Below are 13,426 nucleotides of genomic sequence, written 5' to 3' on the forward strand. Positions count from 1 at the left end.
TACAGCCGATGGTACAGAAACATGGCGGCTTGATAACCGGCTAATAACGCGAAGACGCGAGAGAGAGAGAGAGAGAGAGAGAGAGAGAGAGAGAGAATCGCCAGAGGCACATATGATTTGCCGCGGTGTCGTAAATCGAGATTAGCGCGGAATTTCGGTACTCGCCATCTACCAGCGATATCAAGAGGGAAGAGGAAAGGGGAGGACAGAAAATGGCCCACAGTTGCTCACCTCGAGCGAGAACTAGAGTCTCCGTTCTTGGAGCTCAACCACCGAATGAGCCGAATTATCGTTTTCCTCCCCCTTTCGACCCCTCCTTTACTCTCTGTTCTTCATCGTCCTGGCGAGCGAGGCAACGAATAAGCGGAAGGCTGGCACATACGGCACCTCTCGCTTCCCTCTTCCCGCTTGGGATTCTGCGAAAACCGGGTGGGAGCTCTCAGGAGCGGATTAGAATATCCCTTGGAGCAAGCTCGGCTGGGGATGAAGTTCCCGGCAAACGCGACATTATTCCTAGGTCGATTAGACATTCGACCCTCATGTCATCCGGGGCCTAATAACGTCGTCGGGCGGCCTTAGATCTTCAAGAGATTAACACAAGTGAAATATAACTAATCCTGTCTTTAAATATAGATTGTCGTATCAAGCGACTTCGTCTAATCTGATTTAAGGGTATGCTGGAACGATCGAATTATTGACATTACAGTCTCATAAAAATCTCGAATTGACTAAACGGAATAAAAAATCAAAAACTTTAGATACGTAATCTAAAGTACTGCATCCGATATGCTGTTTGTGGATATGGATAATTAAATCTTTCCCCGTAAATATTAAGAATATTTCACATTTTCAATTTAGAAATATTTTCTATTTTAAATCTGCCTATTAGTTTTAAAAAATCGAGGACTTTACGTATACAAAATATCCAGTATGTTGTTTTATGGATATAGTTCCGTAGATAGTTAAATCTTCACTGCACTCACGTAAATATTAAAAACATCTCATATTTTTAATTAATGTTTAGAAATATTTTTTACAATATTTTAAATCTGACTATTGATTTTAAAAAATCGAGAACTCCACGTATGTAAAGTACTGTATGTTGTTTGCAGATAGTATTCTGTAGTTAAATCTTCACTGCACGTAAATATTGAAATTGTCTCATATTTTCAATTCATATTGAAAACCTTAACGTTTAGGTAAGTCATAAACGATAGAGTTACTGTTAGTTATTCTGTTTAATCAGAATGAGCGAAGTTAAATCATGATTAGATCTTCGCGACTCAATGTCCTAGATTCTCTAAATGTAATAGTTGCGCGACTGCAGTAGTTGCAACAAAATACACGAGTTGCATAACTGTACGTGTAATAAGTGAAAGAAATACGTATACTGCGAGACACTTACATGAGAAACTATGTAGAGAAGCACTACACTGACGTAACGACGTTCAAGGGACCGGCAAATTCATGCCGGCGCGACGCGGCATAGCGAAACTCTCTCGTTTCGCGAGTTACCCTGCGAAACGATGAGGACGAGGCAAAATTTAAAAGTTTTAATGAAGTGCACCCGGGACAGCATACGCGAACATAAGCGTTCCAAGAGCATCGAATTTTTTTTCGCTGCTTGCTCGTCGCAACGACTGCAGATTTATAAAAAAAATCCTTGTGGTCAGATGCTGTCGACACACATAATTCCTCTTGCCACGAAATTGAGATTGATATAAAATAAACGTTAGAAATCGATTACGTAACAAATAATAAAGAACATCAATTATGAATTTGAATCATAAAAATAAATCTAATTGAGTAAAAAAAATCCTATATTCGATGAAAGAGAATATTATGTGAATTTATATTATACACTGAACCAAAACTGAAATCAAATAAAAAAATTTATTCGGTTTAAAGAAATTATGTTCAAATAAAAAAAAATGACATTCAAATCAAAGAAACCTTTCTCTGGATGTACAATACAATATTCATTGAATTATGAAAAAAAAAATGAAATTCGGTTCAATAAATTCTCATAATAATTTTAATTATAAAACTTACTAGAATTTATTTCAAGAATAAATATATAAATGAAACCAGTTATTGTATCAATGAATTAACTTATTTAATTAAGTCGAACATTAAGTCAGGTATTGATTAACGATCATTCATTGGACCAAAAATGAACAAAATTTGATTCAGTGTTCATATTTAATTCTGCAAACCGCGCGATGAAATCTTTTTTAGCCTTGAAACGCAAAAGTAGGAATATAACTTATTAAATTGACAAGCAATTTGATCATTTTTCATGCTAATCATCTTTATACAAATATTAATAATCTGATGTTAATGAGAATCTTTAACCTGCAAATAGTTTATAAATAATAAAAAATAATGATTATTTAGCAACTGACTACGAAATAAAATATATTAGTATAAGCGAAAAAAGAGACATGCCGTCGATGAAAACGCAAACTCGCGGAGTCAATTTTCTCGAATGACTGGACAGAGCCTTCCGGCCGGGCTGTTGCGAGGGATGATATTGGTAAAGTAAATCAATACAATCCGTCTTAGTCGATGGCGGACGCATTAATTACGGCCGGTGAATCCAATTAAATCTGGCGGCGGCAACGCGCCGCAAAGACAGCCAGTCCTCCACCATTTCGCGGTTCGGCGTGGATTGCGGGACAGAGGTCGGCGGTTAAAAGAGACGGCCAACCGACCGGCGGGGAAAGGACACCCCATGGCACTCTCCGCGGCCTCCGGGGTTGGGAGGCTTAAAAATATGATTTTAATACCGCTGCTCTGGGGGTTGCCGTATATCATGCTTTTGTCCGCCTACTATTGTCTCTAACGCCGGGCCCATACCCTCTCAAAACCACCATCTACCACGTCCACGTCCAACCCAAACCTTCCCCTTCTCTCGTGGACTGAAGGCACCTTTTGCGCTCCTCTATCCCCAAGCAAAGCTCCAAGCTCCGACTAATACTTGCTAAAAATGTTCATAATTGGAAATCTTCGGAGTATCCGCGAGTGTCATCGACAATTATCCGAATTCGTTTGATCTGTAATTCGTAATTAATTGTGATCAGTTTGAAATTTTTTTGGGGGACGATCTCCTCCATCAAAATGGTCAAAAGCCATTTGTTAACGAATTATGCGACGTCGGATAATACCTCGTAATATGCTATGAATGTGGCGAGAGCATAAATCGGCACTGGCGCTTTTGCTTTTTGCCACCGCGAGAAATTTAGAAATCCGCGAATCCGTAATTTTTATCCGTTTTCAAGAGAGCTTAACGAGCGGCGCTCCAGCAAAAAGATTCTATAGGTTTTCCACACGTTCGACTCCTCCGGTTTTACCGAACCCTTTACTGTATAATACTGGCGGGATTTACTACGCATACCACCGAACGACATATTTTCGTCCTGATTTAACTGTAAAAACCCGACGTCTACCTGGATTGCACATTTCTCCCACTATTATGTCATTATTTTTAAATTTTGCTGCTCATTTAGAAATTCTGCCAATCGCAAATATTCCGCTCGACATAGAATGGTCGAGCGTCAATGAACGACTATTGTATTTATTCATTATATCTTCTTATAAAATTACCTAGGCATACAAATATTCAGCATACATAGTGAAAGCGCCGTTTAATATGACAAGCTGAATTTTAATAACGGTCTTCAAATACATAACTACTGATGCGTACCTCGCTTCATGGAGATTTTCTGCCGATGTCCGATAAACCATTCGAGCGTATCTTCGTCATTAAAGCCATTTCACACGCATGTGGCGCAATCAATCGCCTGCGAATTCCAGGCCTATTGGCAATGGATAAACGGCTTCAAAATAATAACGCTCTCCCCAAAGGCATCACTGAGAGAAAAGTTTAATATTTATGACTATAATTGTAGAGCAAAATAATTATTATTAAGGAGCTCTGTTTTTATAATTATTATTGCTATGGGGAAAAAGTGTTTAATACTTATGACTATATAATTATATAATAAAATAATTATGATTAAAGAGCTCTGTTTTTATAATTATTATTGCTATGGGGAAAAAGTGTTTAATACTTATGACTATATAATTTATGATAAAATAATTATGGTTAGGAGACCCGTTTTTATACACTCTAAAGAATGTCGGTACAGATTTAACATCATGCAGTGTCTATATAATTCTCATTATATTGATATTAATATTAACCACGATAATAATCTTTATGATCAGTAATAATAAATTATATTAAATTTACAATACCTTGGGTGAAACAAAACATCGAGAAACAAAAGGACAAATTTACAGAGGTCGACGGTAGTTAAACAGATTACGGGTAAAGACATCCACGCGTCCCGTATTAACCTATATAAAATGGTCCCCACGGTGCAATCAATTGTCGTCAATCCGTAGATAAGATTAGATAAGGATAAACTAAGCGAGCAGAACGAGGGAGCTAAACAGAATGGAAATGAATTATGGAGATGATGATATCGAATGAATAAAATATATTATTTATGGCAATGATTTTTATCATTGTGTATTCTGCTAGGACTTAAAAAGTTAATTTATTAAAGTTGACACAGTTATTCGATAAATATGTGAAATATTCAAATAATCAAATTTGATTTGTCGAATTCAGCTGTATATATATTCAAACCTATTCAAATTATTCAAATGACACGACTGTTCGTATAGTCATATCGTTAGTTTCACTTACAGTGATTCCATTCGTGAACTTTATGAAAATTCAAGCGCGTATTATGTAAGCCTGTAGTAATATCAGACTTGGAACAAGGGTAAAACGCGATGGTGTGATAGCACCCCGGGGAACGGCCAGTGGTTTCGACAATCTCTGTTACTAGATTTGTTCTTAGGACACAAATCTAAGTATCTAAGTATGAATTATACACTGAATCTTCGTCTTGTACCAGTTTCTGTCCTAACTTAAATCGCAATGAGAGAAGAAGAGAGATAGAGACAACGTTATGTGCAAACACATTACAGATATTAAAAGAAAAGAAATTGAATCTAATTAAATAAGCAAAATCCTATATTTGATCAAAGCGGATCTTGATAAAGTATTTCTGTGAATTTATATATATCTGATTCTACAAACCGTATGGACATTTTTTTCGATCTTAAAACGCAATATCATAAACAGAACTAGAATAGTAACCTCATATGACAAGCAATTTAATAATTTTTTACGGTAATGAGCATCTTATAAGAAAAAAATCAAATTAAATATTAATCAAATTAATAATTTGATGTTAACAAGATTCTTTCAAGAAAACTGCGAAAAAAGAAGTTTCTCTTTTTCTCAAAACAAAGAAGAAGAAAAATATCACGTGGAATTCAGTTTAGGAGTCGCAGCAAATAATTTATAAAAATTCTGATTAACTTATATTATTTCGTAAAAAAAAAATATTATTAGCCTGACGACCAAACGCATATCATTTAACTGCTTTCGACACGAGAGCGAAAAAGTAGCATAATATAAAAACTTTGTAATGTAATATGCTGTACATATTACGGAATGTCGCTATATAATTGCAGAGAGAAAAAGTAATCTCAACTTGCTGTGCACTTTGGCCACGAACTTTTTAGAACGTATGTCTCTTTAATTCGAGATAATTGTAATTTTCATTGCCTTTACGGCAATATGAAAGTCTCGCATTGCGCCCGTACGCTATATTTAATTTCGGCAAAGTCACGATTGCCTTTGCAACTGCGATGTATATATCATGCAACTATAAACCGAAATATTGCTGTTACGTTATTAACAACTACTAGAATTATAAACTTATTTGGGAGAAAAGAAATATATATCATTTTTCCATCTCTTTTGTAATCTTTTGCGCAACGTAATATTTTTCTTGACTTGTACCTTTCTCTTGAATTTTTACACTTTCTGCTTTTGCGTTTGTTTGACTATTACATGATTTATATTAGCTACATGAATTAACTTATTAGACAGTATACATTTATTAAGAAAAATTTTTTATTAAACCAATAAAACGTATCAATAAATCATCATCAGATTCATGATGAGTAATTAGGAGCTTGACTCAAAACATTGTTCGGAGTGTTCCCAACAAACATGCTGATGTTATTTGTCATCATTTCGACATTATTTTGACATTAAAGACGATAAATAACGTCAGCTTGTTCGCTGGGTTCTTTTATTGATTTATTTTATAATGGTCGTGATATTTATAAAATATTATTCACTGTATCGTTCACTGCAATTTGATTCATTATTTAGATTATCCGATTGGGCGTGTCGCAAAAATAAAGATATCCGGGAGATCTTTACGTGATTTCAGCGGGACACGGGAGTACCTTGGAAAATCCGGCAAATCTTTCTCGGATGAGCGGAGGAGGATGGCATCGGGTCGGAGTGGGACGCGTAATCACCGGGGTGTAATACGTGCGTGCAAACCAACCCCTGCTCACGCCTCGATACGCGCGGTGATAGGCGTTTCGTAGGTAGTCGCACGGCTGGCTCGAAAAGGGAGGTTCCAGCAGTGCCGTGGACTATAATTCTGCATTATCGGTGAGTTCACGGGCCAACGCATCTTCGCGTTGGGAAAAGGGGGTAAAACGGTTGAACGCCGTTCTCCACTAACCCTTTCTACCTGGCGCCGCTTACTGTCCTCGACAGCTGCGTGTGCGCTTTAAATTTCAGTGTATGTCCTCGATTTAAACAATAAATACTTTGAAACAATTAACGCTTTATCAATTACATTCACGTAGATTACAAGCAATGTCACATAGATGCATCATTACAATTCTGCTATTCCCCTCAAATTTTTCTTTTTTTGGAAGAAGTGGGATGAGAGATGAAAGATTTATTCCTTTACTTCTCATAGATAGTACTAATAATATTAGAGGTTCTGTAGAATTCCTCTCCATTGTCTAAAGCTCGATACAATCATATTTATCGGACAAGTAACGTAATTCATAAAAAATGCATTTTGATTCGTTGCTAACTGCAAAGTGACATCAACAAAGAAGTGTAATTTTTAATAAAATTTTGTATTATCCCGAATTAATTTTTGCTTAGAATATTTTTATAATTTTTAAAATTTTTGTGAATTTATTTTGTATAATAAATATTTTTATTTGCATGGCTGCTAATTAGTGCCGCTCACCGATTATAAAAAATAATTTTTATAAACATACCTTTAATAAAAATGCATATAAATTTTCTTATTTTATTTTTTGTAATTGCAAATTAAATACCTTTGATAATTAATTCTTCAAAAATGGCTTCCAATACTTCGAGTGATAATTAACAGTACATGTTCAATATCATCGGCGTACTAGAGGATGTCCCTCTTCTCTCGTTGACGTTACAATCGCGATTTGTTCCGAACGGTTCGTTGCCGGTCGCAAATCAGCAATTTCTTGATATGATCGTCGATTTTCCCTAAGTAGAAAAACGCATCGGGCAAAGAATGACGCGGCGGGGCGAGCAACGGACGGGACGGCCCCCGGTTAGGAATGATTTAAGGGTTGTTATCGGCGAGAGCGGAGCTGCGGGTCGGGCCGTCCACGTCAGCGGGAACGTTCGTATCAATTCCAGCCATCCCCCGAATCAGCCTTAACTTTACTACCCACGCTCCCTCTCGCCCGACCCGAGCCTCCCCTGTCCCTCTCCTTTGCTCGGTCCTCTCGCATCCCACCCTGTCTTCCTCGAGACCGGGGGAGACAGGCATTAACCGGCCGTGGTAACCGGACCGGACGGCCGAGATTGTCCATACCACTGCCTCGTTTCTCGTCGAGCCTATATCGACGATCTATTAGATCGGCACGGAGGCTGCGGAGCTACGCATTTGATACGGTCGATGTATCGTCTATCTGGTTAGGTTCACGCGCGAATGCCTCGAGGGGCAATGGCGGGTGATGAATTGGTGATTAAGATGAGCCAGCCGGCCGCGATCGGTACCGTGCGCTCTCCCGACCGAACCGATTCCGGTCGATCGCGATGCGCGATTCCCGAATCGTTCTTATAATAATTCATTAAATAATAATACATGTATAACAGCTTTTCGGCATTTTGAATGTCAAGACATAAAAAATTCTTTATAAGATATAGATTTTCGAAAATAATTTTGTAACGCGTATTATAAATTTTTAATATCTTTGAATAACACATTGTACTTATCTTTTGTGTCATGATCTATTTTGAATAAAATATTAACAAGATTTTTTTTTTAAACTTATGTTTTAAAAACTTTGTTTTTTAATGTTTAACTTTTCATCCGTTTGAAGCAAACAGATAAAAAATAGGTTTCAGGGTTTTTTTATGTATTTTTTTAAGTATCAAGATTTCAGAAAAAAAAAAGAATAAGAAAACGTTCCTCGCTTATATCTCCGTCGTCTCTTTGAATAATGCACTTGAATCTTTCGTGTCACGATCTATTTTGAACAAATTTTAAGAATATTGCATATTTTACTCTTTATTATTCACATCCAGTTTAAAGGATGCGGATAAAAAATTCAGTTTGAAGGTTTTTTTATTTTAAAGATTTCAGAAAAAAAAAATAAAACATTACTCGCATTATATATTTCCAACATCTCAACATTTTTTAAAGAAAGAAAATATATTTATACAGAAAGAACGATTTTACTGAAGTATTTAAAAATTTATTTATATACAGATCTAAAAATAATTTTGTATCAAAATAATTAATTAGAAATCTCAAGCATAATAAGAAGCAAGAACTTTTAATATTCCAGCAACCAGCTTAAACATTCTACATTTTGATAGTCAAAATTATTTTCAGATATGTATCTAGCTTTTTAGTTATATTTATCTGTATCTAAATTTTATATTTAACAAAACCTTTCCGTATATCATTAAAAGAACATTTTAGAAGCTTAGAAGATTTTAATGAAAGGAATATAATTATAAGGAATAATTATCTGTGTAAAAAATGATTTAAAAATAAATTATTTTATACAATTTTTTCATTTCGGTTCTCCGCGCTTTTTATCATCATTGCAAATAGTTTCACAAAACAAATTACAAATTGAATGGTCGTTACTGGCAACAATCAGCTTCCGCGGTCAACAACGGCGAGTTCATTGCGTCTCTGCTGCAATATGTCGTACCCAGGTATTCTCTACCGCGCGATCGTTGTCGCTGAATGGCAGCGCAGCAACTTTCGACGAACTTTCGAAAACTGAAACTGTCGAAAATTGAAACAGCCGGACCTCGAAGATTGGACCCCGTAGCTTACTCGGCGCATCCGCGGAATTACGGAACGATGGTATCACGTGTAACCCGGACGCGATGCCTAATATTCGCCCGAAACCAACGCGGGGTTGAAACTTTACCTATCCTTTCGACAGCAGGCAACTGCCGGCATGCAAACGAAACTCCGAGGTATTTCGAATAGTTGAAGGTTACCGATACCGAAGGCTGAGAAATCGAGAGGAAGTCATGAAAAGGGATCATCGTTATTGGTTTCTCTTGTCTCGTTTTTAGTTTCACCCAAAAATAATCTCGTGCTAATCATAAAATCTATCATTAGATATCTGAATATTTCTCTTGAATTAAGTTCATGAGATATTTAAAAAATGATCTTTATAAAAATAAAGACTAAAAATAAACGATATCATAGCAAACAGATTTCAATGCGACTCGCAGATTGCCATGAAATTCTGTCATCTGATATCGCGAAGCGTGAAAAATTCGCGAATCTTGTGCGGCGTAACGAAACCGTAAAACGATGAAACAACTGAAATATTATCCCTGCTTTTATCCCGCGACGACAATCTCATTGGTCTTTGTCGAATGCGATACGAAGCTAATTTCATGCCGGAGTGCGCGAAGTTATAAAGAGACGGGCGCGAACGAGGGAAATTGGGTGAAGCAAGGAAAATTACTATAATCAACTCTACGATGAAGTAACAATTATCTACACATTGCGATGTCTTTAAGACCCGCATTTGCAGTTGTTACTTGAGTCTCGTTTCAGAAGCGTCTCGTGTCAGACAAAATGCTTGAATCGAATTTGTATATCTTGAAACGATTCAATAATCGTAACTTATAATAGAAATTAAATAGAATAAAAAAAAAATCGCTTCAAAACTGCGCTTCAAAACTGCGTTTACATTCAACTGAGAAGCGAAAAATAATCTTTCATGTGAAAGTTGATTTTATGACCGATATTCATAATTAGTTTTTTTACAAAAGAACGACTTTATTGAAGCAAAATTAAACAAAATACAGATCTGAAAATAATTTTGTTAAATTATTAAAATAATTATATAGGATGCTAAAATTTTGATTGCTAGAATATTGATTGATGCTTGACATTCCTGTGTAATTATTTTGGTAGTAAATTATTTTCAAATCTATGTCTAAATAAATTTTTAGATAGATCGGCAAAATTGTTCTTTTCATGTAAGATTGTCTTAAGTACAATCTTAAGATATCATAAGCCAATCACAGAGCCATATATTAACATCTTAAGACATTATTAAAAATAATCTTGAAATAAGAATGGACTATAAAAATAACAGCTGATTCCAAAAAAAATTGTATTATACATACATTAATAAATTACTTATCCAAACTATAATAGATCAATTTATTAATACTAAAATAAATTAAAATAATACAATTAATCGATACTAAATATTAATTATAAAGATTAATGAAATGAATAATATTAAGTAAAAAATAAATCATATTTGATCAAGATAAATCTTGATGTCTAATAATATTTTTATGAATTGTTACAATTTCCAATTTAATAAAATGATTATTTTGACGAACGATGCAACAGACAGCTTTATTGCGTTCAAGAAAGAAAGAAAGAAAGAAACCTTGCGCGCTCAGCCATGATCGCAGAAGAATTTTTCCGAACGCTGTAATATCTCCGATTTTCTCCAAGTCGCGCACATCCGCGGGAGCCGCTATTGAATTTATTATTATGCATTTATGTAGATTGAAATTAATATTAGAAGCCCGCGTGAGCGAGTGAACGAATCCGCGCGAACTGGCGACGGAGGCGCCGCGATTCTAAACGATGATTCCGCGGAAATCTCACGATTGAATTCGAAGTCATGATTAGTTTCTCAGCTTACTTTTCTCCATACCCTTCGTTCTCGTAGTCTGGTGAAAGTTTCAAACTGGAATGCTTCCTTATCGTTCTTCTCCGATTGATTTACATTTGTTTAATAAAGTAACGCGGTCACTTTCGCTCGCTCGCTCGCAGAAAATTCTCTTTTGCACTTATTGTATTAATTTGGAAGAGTCACTATTGAATTAAATTTCGGATCCCAAGCGAACGTTCTTTTATTAAGCGAATAAAAGCGGCGCAGTTCAACATAATAATGCTGCTTTTTGAATCAATCAAAAATTAGCCTCAAATTATAAAAAACTAAATGGCAATAACTATCAGGTTAGAATATGTTCGGATTCTCACCAAGGTGTCATATCATTCTTGTTTAACGTTCGATAACAACATAGAAAAAAAGATTTTCTCTGCCGCAGTTAATTTTGATTTATTATAATATATTTGCTGCTGTAATTATAAATTTATAAATATATACTATAGCGAAATGGTTTGTTATTGCTGCTGTAATATAGAGATCACAGACATTAGATATCTAAGACATTACACTGAAAAAATTTCTGGTTGAAAATGGACGAATCAGAAATTTCTGGTTAAATTTATTAGAATTCTAATTGAGATAACTGGAATTCTGGTTGATACGATATTTTTGATAAAATCTATTAGAATTCTTATTTTACCAGAATAATTATATTATTCAGAATTCTAGTTATCTCAACTAGAATTTTAACAAACATAACCAGAAAATTCTGATTCATCCATTTTCCAGAATTACTATTTAATCCAACCAGATTATTTTTCTTAGTGTAATTATTATATTAATTATATGTCAGCTGTTCATGTTTTACACCTACTATTTAGGTATCTCATGCAGTTTTCAATTATGATAACTTTCTTTTTTTCCGTGAAGAATGGAATATGGATACCTATGGCATTCGAGTGAAAATCTGAACATAGTCTAATGCTTGTGTCACACTACGCATTGAAAATTGAGAATGAAGGATTAGAATTCGATCAATCAGAGGTTAATTTTAATTTCGTTTTAATTGGCTGAATTCTAATCCTCAATCTCCAATATATAGTGTGACACGGGCATTAGAAGATTGTTTTGTTCTCCGTGATCTCTGAGTTACACCGGAAGAGTTACTTTTCTTAAATGATCATGAATCGAACCGTAATCTTATTGAACTCAAGTCGCTATAACTCAACCATTCGAAGCTCGCGGTACAATCGCTGCCGATATACTCGTGAACGCGCGGGATCGACAGCATATACATATAATGCCGTTATATATCCCATCGTAGTCATATAAATCTTGATTTTTGTAGAACTGCGAATTCTTCGTGCATTTCCGCGGGCGTGCAACATGTGCGCGTGGCAGACGATATTCCAGCGTCGAAAATAGATATATCGGAACGTCGTGGCGTCGATCGAACGTTCTTCACATTCCGCATTTCCGAGCGTGTAAACAACACATACGAAACATGCAAAATAGAGCGAAATAAATGCGAGTCACGAATGTACACAAGGTAAATCATACACTTCGATCAAATCAATATCTCGCTCAATGCGGTATTGTTCTTTCCACGCCGTGTACTTTTGCGTAATAATATAGTAATAATAATACACAGAGACCAACGTTGTATTTTAATAGGAAATGAAATGCTCTTTCTTCAGATTTATCAGTCGACAAGATAAACGTCAAAAATTGGCGAATCGTTTCGCACAAATGTCGCTCGTGTAAGAATATCGGAACAAAGATATATTGAAAGATCGATTTTATTGAGATTTTCTGTGAGATATCGGCAAACATTTATCCGGCGAAGCCTGATGTACCGAATGATAAGCTCGTGGAGGAACATTGAGAAAAATACAAGAATATGACATATATTATATATATTCTTTTTGTATAATTTGTCCTTTTTTCCCCATTTTTTTTTCATTATTCTCAATCGAGATATTGCCCGCATATTTTGTGAAAATGCGTAAAATGTGAAACATATAATTATATAATTTATAGTTTCGTATTTCTATTACTTAATTTATATATTTTTTTATTATTAAATATATATACATAAAATTATGTATAATATATTTTGTATATATCTTAAATTTTTATGTTTGATCTTGGTGTATATGTAAGAATATTTATGCATTAACTCTTTATTTTGAACTATCAGGTGATCGAGTCAGTCGAATGTCTGCCACCAAACAGTGAATTTTAAAAAGTGTCCAAAATTAATAAATATTTCGCTCGAAAATCTCTTTGCCATATCCGAATTATAATTAGTAAAATCACAACACGCACAAATGAATTAGAAATATTATATATA

Source organism: Atta colombica, unplaced genomic scaffold (assembly GCF_001594045.1).
Source record: "Atta colombica isolate Treedump-2 unplaced genomic scaffold, Acol1.0 scaffold78, whole genome shotgun sequence".
In the NCBI taxonomy this organism is placed as follows: domain Eukaryota; kingdom Metazoa; phylum Arthropoda; class Insecta; order Hymenoptera; family Formicidae; genus Atta; species Atta colombica.